This window comes from Choloepus didactylus, chromosome 18 (genome assembly GCF_015220235.1).
Source record: "Choloepus didactylus isolate mChoDid1 chromosome 18, mChoDid1.pri, whole genome shotgun sequence".
In the NCBI taxonomy this organism is placed as follows: domain Eukaryota; kingdom Metazoa; phylum Chordata; class Mammalia; order Pilosa; family Megalonychidae; genus Choloepus; species Choloepus didactylus.
In genome coordinates, this window is record NC_051324.1 from 14669504 (window position 1) to 14682560 (window position 13057).

The following is a 13057-nucleotide window of genomic DNA, read 5'->3' on the forward strand; positions in this document are numbered from 1 at the left end:
GGCCATCATAAGAATGCTACCAGATCCTGGAGAAAGCATGGCCTTGCTGACACCTTTGCTTGGGACCTCTAGCCTCACAAACTGTGAGCCAATAAATTTTCATTGTTTAAGCCAATACCTTGTGTCGTGTTTATCACAGCAGCCTGGAAAATATGAGAGTTGCCTATGTCAAATTCCTGTGATTTGTATTCCCCCAGAGGCTATTACTGAGGAAATACTTGGGGATGAGAAGCATCATAAATGATGGTCTGGAGGGTCAAATTTGAAGTCTCAAGGCCTTGCACAGCATCTTTATTCCATTATGTCCCAAGTTGTTTTGTCTCAGATCCAGATTGATCAGACTCTTATTGCTTCTGAGAGCAGAGGAGAGTTTGATGCAACTGAAAGGCCTGAGGACACATCCACACAGCCTGTTGTGGAAACAAATTTATTCATTAGTTCAACAAATGCTTTAGAACATTCTATATGCCAGGCACACTCTTGTGTGCTGGGCAATCCAGCAGTGGCCAACAGAAGACTCTGCCCTCAGAGCTTGTTCTAGAAGCAGGTAAGGGTAGCAAATGTAGTATTCTAGGTAGAAGGAGGGAATGAAGTTCAAGGGGTAAAGGAAATAGTAGGGGTTGCTAGTTATGATGGCTGAGGAAGACATGGGGGAGGGGGGTGAAGGGAATGAACCATTGAGAGACCTGGACTAAGAATTGGCCAGGTAGAGAAACAGCCTGTACAAAGTACCTTAGATTATGTAGGTTTCACATGAAACAAATTATCAAGGCAGCCAGCATTGAGACAGTAATCAAGGGAGGGTGGTAAGAGATGCCATAGCTAACAAGGCACCAGATCAAACAAGGCACTTGTGCCATTGCAAAATTCAGATTTTACTTGGAGTGAGATGGGGAAACACTGAGGCTTTGAGCAGAGAAATGTGACATGAGTTGACTTACACCTTAGAAGTTATTTTTGGTTGAAATTTGGTAGGGGAACAAAGAAGGTAGGACCACAGATGCATTTGTAGTTCATACAATACAGATGTTACATCTAGATGTGGTAAGAGAAAAATCTAGATACACAGGACTTTGAAATGGATTTGGCTTGAGATTTGAAAGGAAAAGGCAATAAAGATGATGTATTAACATTTTATTCTGAATAAATAAGACCTTTTTTTGAGATGCAGCAGGAGCAGTTTTTGGTGGGGAAAAAGGTAATTCAGTTTTGGACAAGCATGTTTTGAGATGCCCATCAGAATTCCAAGGGGAAGTGTCATGTTAGATGCTGGATGAGTACAGGACAGAGAACAGAGAAAAAAGCTTTCTTGCATCTGGAGTATGTTTACAGATAAACAGAAGACAGTAAAATTTCTCAAGGTGTGTGTGTGTGTGTGTGTGTGTGTGTGTGTGTGTGTGTGTGTGTGTGTGTGTGTGTGTGTGTTATATAATAAGGGAGTAGGTCATGTTTTCAAGTTTGCTCCAGGATATAAACTAGAATAAATCTCTCAAATGCTTATTATAATGCCTGGCACAGAGCTCTGTAATGTCAGTACATATTTCATTATCATAGTTTCTTTTTGAGATGGATGCAATTAACCTTATTTCCCAGATTGTATAATGAAATTATATCCTTAGGGCATTACAGCTGCCTAGATAAAGGGCAGACATCCTTCCCCATACCAGTAGAGCTCATAAGTCAGAGGGCATTTCTCCCCATTTCTCACTGCTTTCCTGAGAATAGTTATGTACTATGTGTTGTAGGAACCAGTGGTTCCCTACCTGTGATTCTGAGTTGTTGCTTACTCAACTGTCAACACTGTAGTGTACTGCAAGTTGCAATGACTCTAAGAGCTTTTAAAATACCAATTCCTCATCTCACCTCTGGAGATTCTGATTGATTCATCTGAGATTCTCAAACATATAAACATTTGTACTATTCAGTTTTGCTTGAGAACTAAAATTCCACAGTACTCTTTTTACTGTACAGGCTGGGGAAACAACTATCTTGAGAGTCCTTTATGAGTACCTGTTTGAAGATCCTTAACTCACATAGGATTTGTAAGAGAGTAGAGTCAGAGGCCATTTTCCTGCTCACAAAGACAAAGCTTTCTGATTCAGTATATAATTCCTTCCTGTATGTGTGTTGGAATTTGGGAAGCAGCAACCCCTTCTTGATGTTTGTGTCCTTGATGCATCATAGATTAAAATTTTTCACTGGGAGCCTATTGATAACTCAGCCTAGAACCTATTCCTTTAGCTATCCAAGTTGGTTAAGAAAACTCAATTGACTATTCAAATTCTTTCTGAATTACAGTTGGAAAGATCTGCTATACTGATATATCATTTTAGATACAGATTAAAGTTTTAGAGAATTACCATAGGCATTTCAGGTTACACAGTGGCTCCTTCAAAGCCTTATGCAGAGATTTCAGTCCAAAAATTCCTATGTAATTCAGCTCCAGATCCAAATGAGTTAGACTTGACTTTTGTTGGAGAAGCTTTGAGAGAGGATTACAACCAACTTCCATTAAGCTTCAGTACAACAGCCTAGAAGTTACCCATATGGAAAAATATCTGTTCTTCCTGGCTTGATGTTCCAACTTCAAAACCTCCCAACCTCAAGCCAAGAACTTTAAACTGGTTTAGAAATGGGGAAATGGAAATAAAGTCATGGGGTCATGTGGTACAGGATATTTCATTCCCCCACCCAAAGATGCCCATGTCTTGATCCTCAGAAACTGAGAATGTTGCTTTAAATGGCCAAAGAGATTGTGCAGATGACCAAGTTGAGCACTTGGGAATGGGGAGATTATCCTGGATTATCTGGGTGGGGCCAATGTCATTGCAAATGTCCTTATAAAAGAGAGGAAGGAGTGTCAGAATCAGAGAAGTGGATATGATGATGGAGCACAGATCACAGATCTGTGAGGATGGAGCACAGATCCTGGCAACATGGAATATGATTCCCAGGGGGGAAACTAGACCAGCATTGTGGGATGGAGAACATTGTCTTGACCAAAAGGAGGATGTGAAATGAAATGAAATAAGCTTCAGTGACAGAGATTCCAAAAGGAGCTGAGAGGTCACTCTGGTGGATACTATTATGCACAATATAGATAACCCATTTTAGGTTCTAATGGATGGGAATAGCTAGCAGCAAATACCTGAAACTAACAAACTACAACACAGAACCACTGAATCTTGAAAATGATTGTGCAAATATGTAGCTTATGAGGGGTCATAATGTGATTGGGAAAGCCATATTGACACACTCCCCTTTGTCCAGTGTATAGATGGATGAGTAGAAAAACGGGGGCAAAAAACAAAGGCACCCAGTGTTCTTTTTTACTCTAATTGTTCTTTTTCAATTTAATTTTTATTCTTATTATTTTTGTGTGTTTGGTAATGAAAATGTTCACAAATTAATTTTGGTGATGAATGCACAACTATATAATGGCACTGTGAACAATTGAATGTACACTTGTATGACTGCATAGTATGTGAATATATCTCAATAAAATTGAATTAAAAACATTAAAACATTAAAAAAAGAGAGGCAGGAGTCTCAGATGATGGAAGCACAGATCAGAAAGGGATTGGAAGCTGCTGCATTGCTGCCTTTGACAACACAGGAAAGGGCCATGGGACAAGGAATGAAATTGGCCCCTAGAAGCAGGGAAACACAAGGAAACATTCTCTGCTAGTGCCTAAGTATCCTGGAAGTCATACCTTATGAAGATATGCAAACTTCTTAAGTTTTACATTCTTAGGCATGGTTTTCTCCCCTGAAATCGGGCGGGGGGGGGGAGGTACAAATCTCAAATGTGAGGATTAAATGAAATCATCTTTTCCAAGACCTTAGCATGATACCTGGCACAAAATAGTTGTTTAATAAGTCAGCCATCATTATTTTGATTTTGTTTAGATGCTTTGGATGGCAACAACATAATTCAATTTTTAATTTGAATATAGGGTTAACAGATATTATTCCCTAAGGAAGTTCACATTATTTTAGTTTTGGGGACTTTAAGAGGGGATGGGAAATCAATACTTCCCCTCTACTTATTTCCTACTGTAAGCTTAATACTCTAAATTTTAGGTGGGCAAACAACTTCCAGACACTGGATGCATTAAGGTATATCTTTGGTTAAAACTAGTTACTAGGAAAAGCAGTTACAAAGTTAACTCCCAGGAGGTGATTTTACAGGTGACAAGAGCCCAGGAAGTATCAACACTAAATAAAATCTCTGAGTAGAAACAATGAGCACAGTACCATTTTATTGTTATTATAGTCTTAACTACAATTTTAGTATTGACAAGAGTTACTATGTTAAGTTTTCTGCCAAATAACCCCATTTACTTTCAACATTAGGCAGAGTTTACATGACACTGGCAAGAACACAGGTTAAGAATCAGATCTGGAAACCAGCTACACTCTGCAAATCCTTAGACAGTTTTGACATTGCTTCCTTCAATTATTTTCTATCTTCCTTCTCCCCAGATCTACTGAGATTGAACTACTTAACCAGCCTCATAACTTGGGGTATTTATAGGAATTAATTGCTGTTACATCTTTGCTACTTGGATCCAGAGCATGTGTGTGTGTGTGTGTGTGTGTGCACATGTGTACATGTATACATGTGTGTGCTTGTGTACACATACTAAGGCAGCCAGCAAGTACTTACACCAGGGTCTGTAGCTTGCATTTGGGGTAATCCAAGCTGTCACACAGGAGCTTCACCCCTCCATCCCTGAAGGCATTCTTGGTCAAGCACAAGTGTGTCAGACTCTGGTTGACAATCAGAGCAGAAGCAAGGCCCTTGCAGCAGGATTCTGTGAGATGATGGTCTTCCAACCTGCAGAAGCATCACAAAAATTGTAAGGTGGTGAGAGCATTTCCAAAGTCCAGACCTCTTTGCTACCACAAATGCTAGAGGGTCTTCAGCTAGCATGCTTCTTGTTAGTCTCACACTTTCTCAAGTGCTAGTGAACACAGGTATGAAGGAACAGCAACAAAAGGCAGGAGACAAGAGTCATGTACATGTCATGGAAAGCCCATCATTATATCAGTTGATGTTTCAATGAAGGCTGCATGGTGGTCTGTCAAAGCCAGGTTTACCACTGTCCATCTCTCCACAGCCCCAGGGATGCTCCACAGGAAGAGAGAAGAGCCTTATGACAATCTCTGCAGGGAGTACTCTGGGTGGGGCAACTTCACACCCTCATTCAAATGTTCACTGGATATGAGGTTCAAACATGTCAGGGACTGGTTGATTTAGAGGGTCAAGGAGAGATCATCCCATTGCTGAGTAGCAGCTGAACAAGATTCCAAACTGCAGGAGATATGGAAACAAGCCATTCTCAATAATCCAGACCCTGTAGGAACATCTCCCAGTTTTACATCCTGCTCACTCCATTATCTGTTACATCTTGGCTGGAGTTATTTTGAGCAATGTTTCTCAAAGTGTGGTCCTTGGACCATCTGAATCAGTATCATCTATGATCCAGATGGAAATGCAAATTCTCAGCTCTCATGATAGACATACTGACTCTAACTCTGGATGTAAAGTCCAATGATCTATGATTTAAGATGCCCTACAATCATCTGGAAGACATGTCAGAAAGATTCCTGGGTCATACTCCAATGATTTCATTCAGAATATCTGGGGATGGGCTCAAGATTTGTTTTTTCACAAGTTCCCAAGTGAATCTGCTGCAGCTGATAATCTGGAACCTACAAATTGAGAACCATATAGAAGTCCCATTAAGCATATCATGAAACATAATGCACTCTTCATTTCTGAAGATATCATGTGCTAATGAAACTTCATTGGAACAGTACAGATTATCACTAAAGCCTCTAGAGTGAGGGTGTCTCTTAAAATTTGCTTTCTTATTACCAACTCTGCAATTTGCTATGTATGAAATCTTGGGCAAGTTATTTAACTGAATTCAAGCCTCACTTCCTCCAGCTTTAAGTTGGGAATAAGTTGTGCTCTCATGTTTCGTGTTTAAATTTTATAATTCATGTCACATGCCAAATGGAGTACCTGCACCAAGATAAACATCTCTAAAATTCTGCCAAAAACACTTAGACCCTAAACTATAACAGATTACAAAATCTAACTAAGGAATTTTATTGCAAGATAGAATGCTTGACACTTCAAATGAAATAAGCATAAAAACTTATATGAATCTACCCCCCACATCCCCCTGGAACAACTAATAAACATTCAGGAACAACTAGGAAATAATCTGGAATAACTGCTGAGGAACAAATGTGACTTTCAACACATCATACACCAACCTGGATTGAGAGGAATGGCTGAGATCATAGCATAGAATCTGTAAGTAAAAACTGTGGACCTGGCCTGAGATCCCCTCCCCAACAGCAGCCCAAACGGAAAAGCCTCACTGTGATAGAGAGCAGCAGTCTCTGAACAAGCAAATATACCTCAGCCCAGGGCCAACTAACAAATGTTGACTTCGCAATACAAGCTATGAATCCCCAAAAAGCAGACAGAAGCCTTTGGTGATGACTGACCTTGGAGAGCCAAAAGACCTCTCTGGGAAGGAGGGGGAGCCCAGAGGACCAGGTGCTATCTCTGGCCAACAGGTGAAACTGAGGGTACCATGGACTGGCCCCGAAGGGAGGCTTCTGTCCCTTTATTGGCTCAGTGGAGAAAGGCTCAGCCATTTTCAGTTCACAGCAATCTGTTCCAGACAAGGGTGGAGATGGAAGAGTCAGAGAGACAATTCAAATGCAAATGATATCTCCCTAGGGTGTATATCTTCCCTAAGAGGAAAGAGGTGGTGCCAAACTCTACTCCCCACCTTCCATTCAGAACAAGACTCCAGAGCCTGGGGGAAAGAGCAATGGGCTACACCTCCTTACACCAGTATGGAGTGACAGGCTGCCTGGCACCACCTGCAAGGCAGAAAACACAGTGGTTGAGGCCTCACAATCTTCTAAGAGACACCCTCAGGGAAAACTGATACTACTGTCTCCTGAGACATGAGCCCATTCTGGTCTGGGAAAACCTAATGGGGCTAACCAAAGAAACTAGATGCCTAGACAAGAGAAAACTACAATCTATACTAAGAAAAACAAAGTTATGGCCCCATCAAGGAACACATTTACACTTCAACTGAGATGCAGGAATTGAAACAACTAATGCTAAATCAATTCAAAAAGGGAGGATATTGCAAGAGATAAAGTGTATAATGAAAAAACTGGGCATACATAAGGTAGGAATTGAAAGTTTGAAAAAATAGGTGGCAGAATGTATGGAAATGAAAGGCACAAAACAAGAGATGAAAGACACAATGGGGACATAAAAGAGCAGATCTCAAGAGACAGAAGGAGACACTTAGGAGTTGGAGAACAAGACACCTGAAAGCCTACACACAAAGAACAGCGAGAGAAAAGAATGGAAAAAATATGAGCAAAAATCTGGGTACTGAATGACAACATGAAACACAGAAACGTATGTGTCATGGGTGTTCCAGAAGGAGAAGAGAAGGGAAAAGGGGCAGAAACAGTAATAGAGGAAATAATCAATGAAAATTTCCCATCTCTTATAAAAGACATAAAATTACAGATCCAAGAATAGATCTCAATAGGCCTACACCAAGACACTTAATAATCAGATTATCAAATGTCAAAGATAAAGAGAGAACCCTGAAAGCAGCAAGAGAAAAGCAATCCATCACATAAAAAAGTTTGATAAGACCATGCAGAGATTTCTTAACAGAAACCATGGAGGCAAGAAGGAAGTAGAGTGATATATTTAGGATACTGAAAGAGAAAAACTGCCAACCAAGAATCCTTCAAATACATCCTTCAAATATGAGGGACAGCTTAGAATAGTCTCTGACAAAAAGACAATGACAGAGTTTGTGAACAAGATTCCTGCTCTACAGGAAACACTATAGGGAGCACTACAGACAGAAAGGAAAAGACAGGAGTGAGAGGTATGGAAAACAATTTTGGGAGATAGTAGCACAGCAATGTAAGTACACTGAACAAAGATGACTGTGAGTATGGTTGAAAGAGGAAGGTTAGGAGCACATGGAACATGAGAAGGAAAAAGGAAAGATAAAGACTGGGACTGCATAACTCAGTGAAACCTACGGTGCTCAACAAATGTGATAAAAGGTACAAATATTTCTTCACATGAAGTAGAACAAATGAATGTCAACATTGCAAGGTGTTAAATATAGGTTGGGTTTGGGGGAAAATACAATCAATGCAAACTAGAGACTATAATTAACAGAAACATAACTGTATTATGCTTCCTTTAATGAAACAAAGGCAAATACCAAAGCTAAATGCATATTGGGGCAAAGGGGATGAGTATGGGACTCTTGGCATTGGTGATGGTGTCTAACTATTCTTCTTTAGTTTAATGGCATCTTTCCTTCTGTTGCTTCTTAGCTGTCATGTTTTTTTTTATGTTTTTCTTTTTCTTTTATCTAATTCTGTCTCTTCCTCCTTCTTTGTTGAAGAAATGGAAATGTCCTTATATAGACAGTGGTGATGATGGTGAATACATAAATATGTGACTATATAGGGAATCTTCAATTGTTTACTTAGGATGGAATGAATCGTGTGTGAACAAAGTTGTCTTAAAAAATGGGTTGATGAAGAAACCTTGATGGAAATATATTTAGTGAATTCAGACAGACACATAAGGACAAATATTGCAGGGTCTTACCAAAATGAACTAATTATAATACCTAAACTCATAGACATGAAATATAAATTACCAGGATATAGAATGAGGCTACTAAATAGGGAGTGGTTGCTTTTTATAAGCAGAATGTTGAACTATGGTGAACTTAAATGTCTGGAAATGGACAGAGGTGATTGTAGCACATTGTGAGAATAACAGTGCTGAATGACCAATGAGAATGTGGTGGAAAGGGTAAGCTCAGGGCCACATATGTCACCAGAAGAAAATATGGAGCTAAAAGCTGGAAATGTATAAAACAGTGAATCTTGTGGTGGACAATGTCCTTGAGTAACTGAACAAATATGAGAAATCTCTCTTATGAACTTGAACAAATGTATGACACTTTAACTAGAAGTTAATAATAGTGGTGCATCTAGGGAAAATATGCCTTTTGCAAACTATGTACTACAGTTAGTACTATTTCAACATTCTTTCATCAACAGTAACAAATGCACTATACCAATACTATGAATCAGTAATTGAGATGGGGTGGTTAGGGGTATGGGAGGATTTGAGTTTCCTTTTTTGTATTTATTTTATCTGGAATAATGAAAATATTCTAAAAATTCCAAGAAATTTAACTGTGGTGATGGATGCACAGCTGTATGATGGTACTGTTGGCAATTGATTGTACACTTTGGAACTTTGGATAGTTTGATGGCATGTGAACAATCTCAATAAAAATATCTCAAAAAAAACTTATACAAAACCTCCTTCCCATTTTGAGTCTCAATTGACTCATTGTGAAACACATTAGTGATCAAAATTTTAAAGTCACAGAATGCCCCCCCCCCAATTAATCCTCATATGTAAAGGAAAAGTATCATTGATGGTGGTCATAGAAGTTGGGGGGACTCAAGTCCTCAAGTCCTTATGAGGTGTGTATTATACCTTTTAACTGAGGAGAAAAAGGCCTGTTAAACAACCAAAGGTGATATTTTAGTAGAGGCAGAGCCACAATTCGAGACCAAATTTTCTCAAACTGTGTCTCTGCTAGTAATCTAGTGGTGTAAAGAGAAAGTCAATGGAACCTCAAGATTGATCATCTCCAAGCCACCAAATGGGGAACTTCCTTAAGAGAAATCTCTCAAACCCCAAGACTACTGGTGAATGGACAACTGGATGTTCCCAAAAGGTCCTTTCATGGAAGGATGAGGCCAGGGACTGTTCTCCTGAATCATAGCGAAGGAAACATGAGTTTTGAAAAAACCATACCTGATAGAAGATGACACCCAGATTCTGGGAGTTTCATTGGACTGAGGAATCTTGTCCATGATTGTCTGGGTTGTTCATTGCTCATTGCCTGTGGTGATTAAACTCCAGTCAATATTCTATTCAAGGAGTACTGTGTGCAATCAGAATAAGGGACCCTTTTACTAATTCACTCAGGAGTACTATGTAGGCTTATGGCAGCTCTGTTTGGATGACTACTTTTTGGTAATGGCGAGATATACCTGAGATACTGAAGGTTACATTTTGGGTGTCTCAGGAACTCACACAATGGGGGAAGCATATCATTCTGGTCATTGCCTTGAAGGGTCAGATAAATCAGAGTCCCTTGAACACTGAAAGTTAGGCAGAAGTTCTGATAAGCATCCACAGGAGAGATATTCTTGAGGCTAGGAGAGATATTCTTGAGGCTAGGGAAAAGAAACAAATGGGTTTTGATCTTCTGTACCTATAGTGTGTACAAATTGAAACAAAGGTCTGCACTGTGTTTAATTTTTATAAGATCAGGAGCTCTGATTTTTTTTAGTTATCTCAGGGTTTTGGAAAACGAAAATAAATCATCAGCAGTCATTTCAAACAAAGGCCGTTCTTCTATGGCTTTTTCAAAAAGGCAAGGAATGGAATGTCTCTTTTCCCTGAAGTCTTATCAATGGGTCAATTTTATGAAGACTGTTTTTGGCAGAATGTTTTATGACTGCAAGGAATTTTCTTGCACTTAAAATCAGGATAACATGGCAAACATAACCCTAAGTAAACAAGAGCTTGTATTTCTCTATGTTGAAGAAGAAAAATACAAGAGTATACCTGCAGCTGGAGAAGGTTTCAATGAAAGGGAATTTCATGGATATCTAAGCTAACTTATATGAGTCAATTGTGTTGCGATCCTCCTTTCCCACCAATATAAACCCAAGGCCTTTCCCAGTACATTACCTACACAGAGATTAGGTCCATTAGGACCCCATGAAGTGTTGGCTCATGTGGACAAAACCTACTTTGTTCTGAAAGTAAGTATTTAAGTATGTGATTACCTTATTCTGTTTTTTTCTCAGATCCACACTTCCTTAACAACTTCAATGGTATTGGTTTTTTGTTGTCATTTTCACATGAATGTACACCCAATTCAAGTGAAAGTCCCCTTTTACTACTGTTTTCAGGTTAGCCCAGCATGCTCTTGCCCTCTCTCTACCCTGGTGTTTATTGACTTGATATGAGTTTGCACTCCATGAAACATTACACAATGAAGGGAGACATGTCTTGGTTGTCACAACTGGGAGTGGGTTTATATAGAGGAAGTGTTACTATTGATAGCAATTGGGCAGCATCAAGGGATACTGTTAAATTATCTTATAATGCATGGAACAGTTCCACAACAAACTATCCTGGCCAAAATGTCAATAGAGGTCGAGAATCATCACCTTATATACAATCCTATGGTGGTCATAATATAATTCAAACTGTCCTCAGAGTTTTAATGGCCTTTATGATGTTTTGTGGACAAACCATATTTCATATTGCATTAATTTATATAATTCTCCCACTAGAAAAATTTAAGGATGGGAACCATCTCAATTACTTGTGTCCTGAGAAACTGGTAGGAGTCTGCTCCAAAATTAAAAATGCAAGAAACTTGGTCATGCATTATAGGATTTGAATCTAGGGCTTTGCTTTAACTTACACAACCTTCTGGAGATTACAGGTGGCAGAGGTTATTTTTTTCACTAAGAATTCTCACTGATGAATTAAAAATTACTAAGGAAATTTTTACTAATGTCAAGAAATATCAGATTTTTGTTTGCAACAAACATGGGGCAAAGGTCCATCCAGAAAGGAAGGGTATGTTGATCATTCTGGGTCCCATATGGAAGAGTTGAAGGGAAATTTTACCAAATATTGCTGGAGAGGAAGTCAACATTTGTCACATCATAGTGAAAACATTTACTGTTGCTCTGGACACAAACCCCTAATAAAAAGGTATAACCCTATAAGTTGGATGAATCACACACTTAGTACCATAATGGGACAACTCATTGTGCCAGAAATACCACTGGAGAAGGATGTTATACTTCTTAAAACAACAGACTGCATTAGAAGAAGTTAAAATTCTAAATACATCATTCATAAAAGATCGAGATCAATATACTTAGCAATAAGGGGTATTTGAATACCTAATGGTATATCCATTCACATTATATTTAGCCATCTCTCAAGCTGGTTTACATGTATAGTTGTTGACCTTAAATGATATCCACTAAAACTTGAGAAAATATGAAGTATTTACATATTCATATACACAGACCTCTCAAAAAGTATTTGCTGTCTTCTGGTATTTAGTTCTCTGTGGCAGGAATTTCATGGGTGACCCATGGTTTCTTTATATTTGTCAGTATTTCCTTAGTTTTCTACATATCTATATGAAGCATGTTGAGGCATTTGCAAATACTGATCATCTCAAAGGAAAGGAGACACTTCTTAAAACAACATCTGGTTCCAAGCCCCCATTCCTAATTGTGACATCATGGCTCCCACTTTGAGTGTTAAGCAGCAGGAATTCCAGCAAGAGGCAGAATTCTGACCTCAAGGCACAGGGAACAGGATACTCTGACTTCTTCCTTTGGGAAAGTGGCAGGAGGCTGAAGATGGGAGAACCAGTAGAGTACATAGAGATCTTACCTCTTAACTTGAGAGGTTGATTCTGATGCTGTATAATTCACCAGAAATATTTTTTTTCTACATGAAGTGAAATTTTCTGCAAATTTTGACAATGCTTGAGGAAGAATGAAGAGTGTATGACATCCATTTTATTTTTCATATAGAGGCACATTTCTTTAAAGTAGCCCATTACATCCTTCACAAACTCTTCTTCCTGAGATTCATAGAGGGAGTAAAATAGTTCCTTCATGCCCATCACTGAAGACAAGAGTCTATTCTCATTGGAATTTGCTTTGCATTTCAGTAATTTCTGTTTGACCTCCATTGACATCTGGCAGTTGAAAGTTGTCTCCAGGTCCTTGACTCTGTTTTTATTCAAGAGGCTAAACAAGAAGTATCTCACTTGGGTCAGGCTGGTGTTCTTTAACCTTTCTTCCTTCATAGAAGTTTCTCCATATC

General features: G+C 39.0%; 1 pseudogene; it reads right to left on the reverse strand.

The window, feature by feature from the left end:
- Window positions 1-256: 256 nt before the first annotated feature.
- Window positions 257-12788, reverse strand: LOC119514624 (annotated as a pseudogene).
- Window positions 12789-13057: the final 269 nt, after the last annotated feature.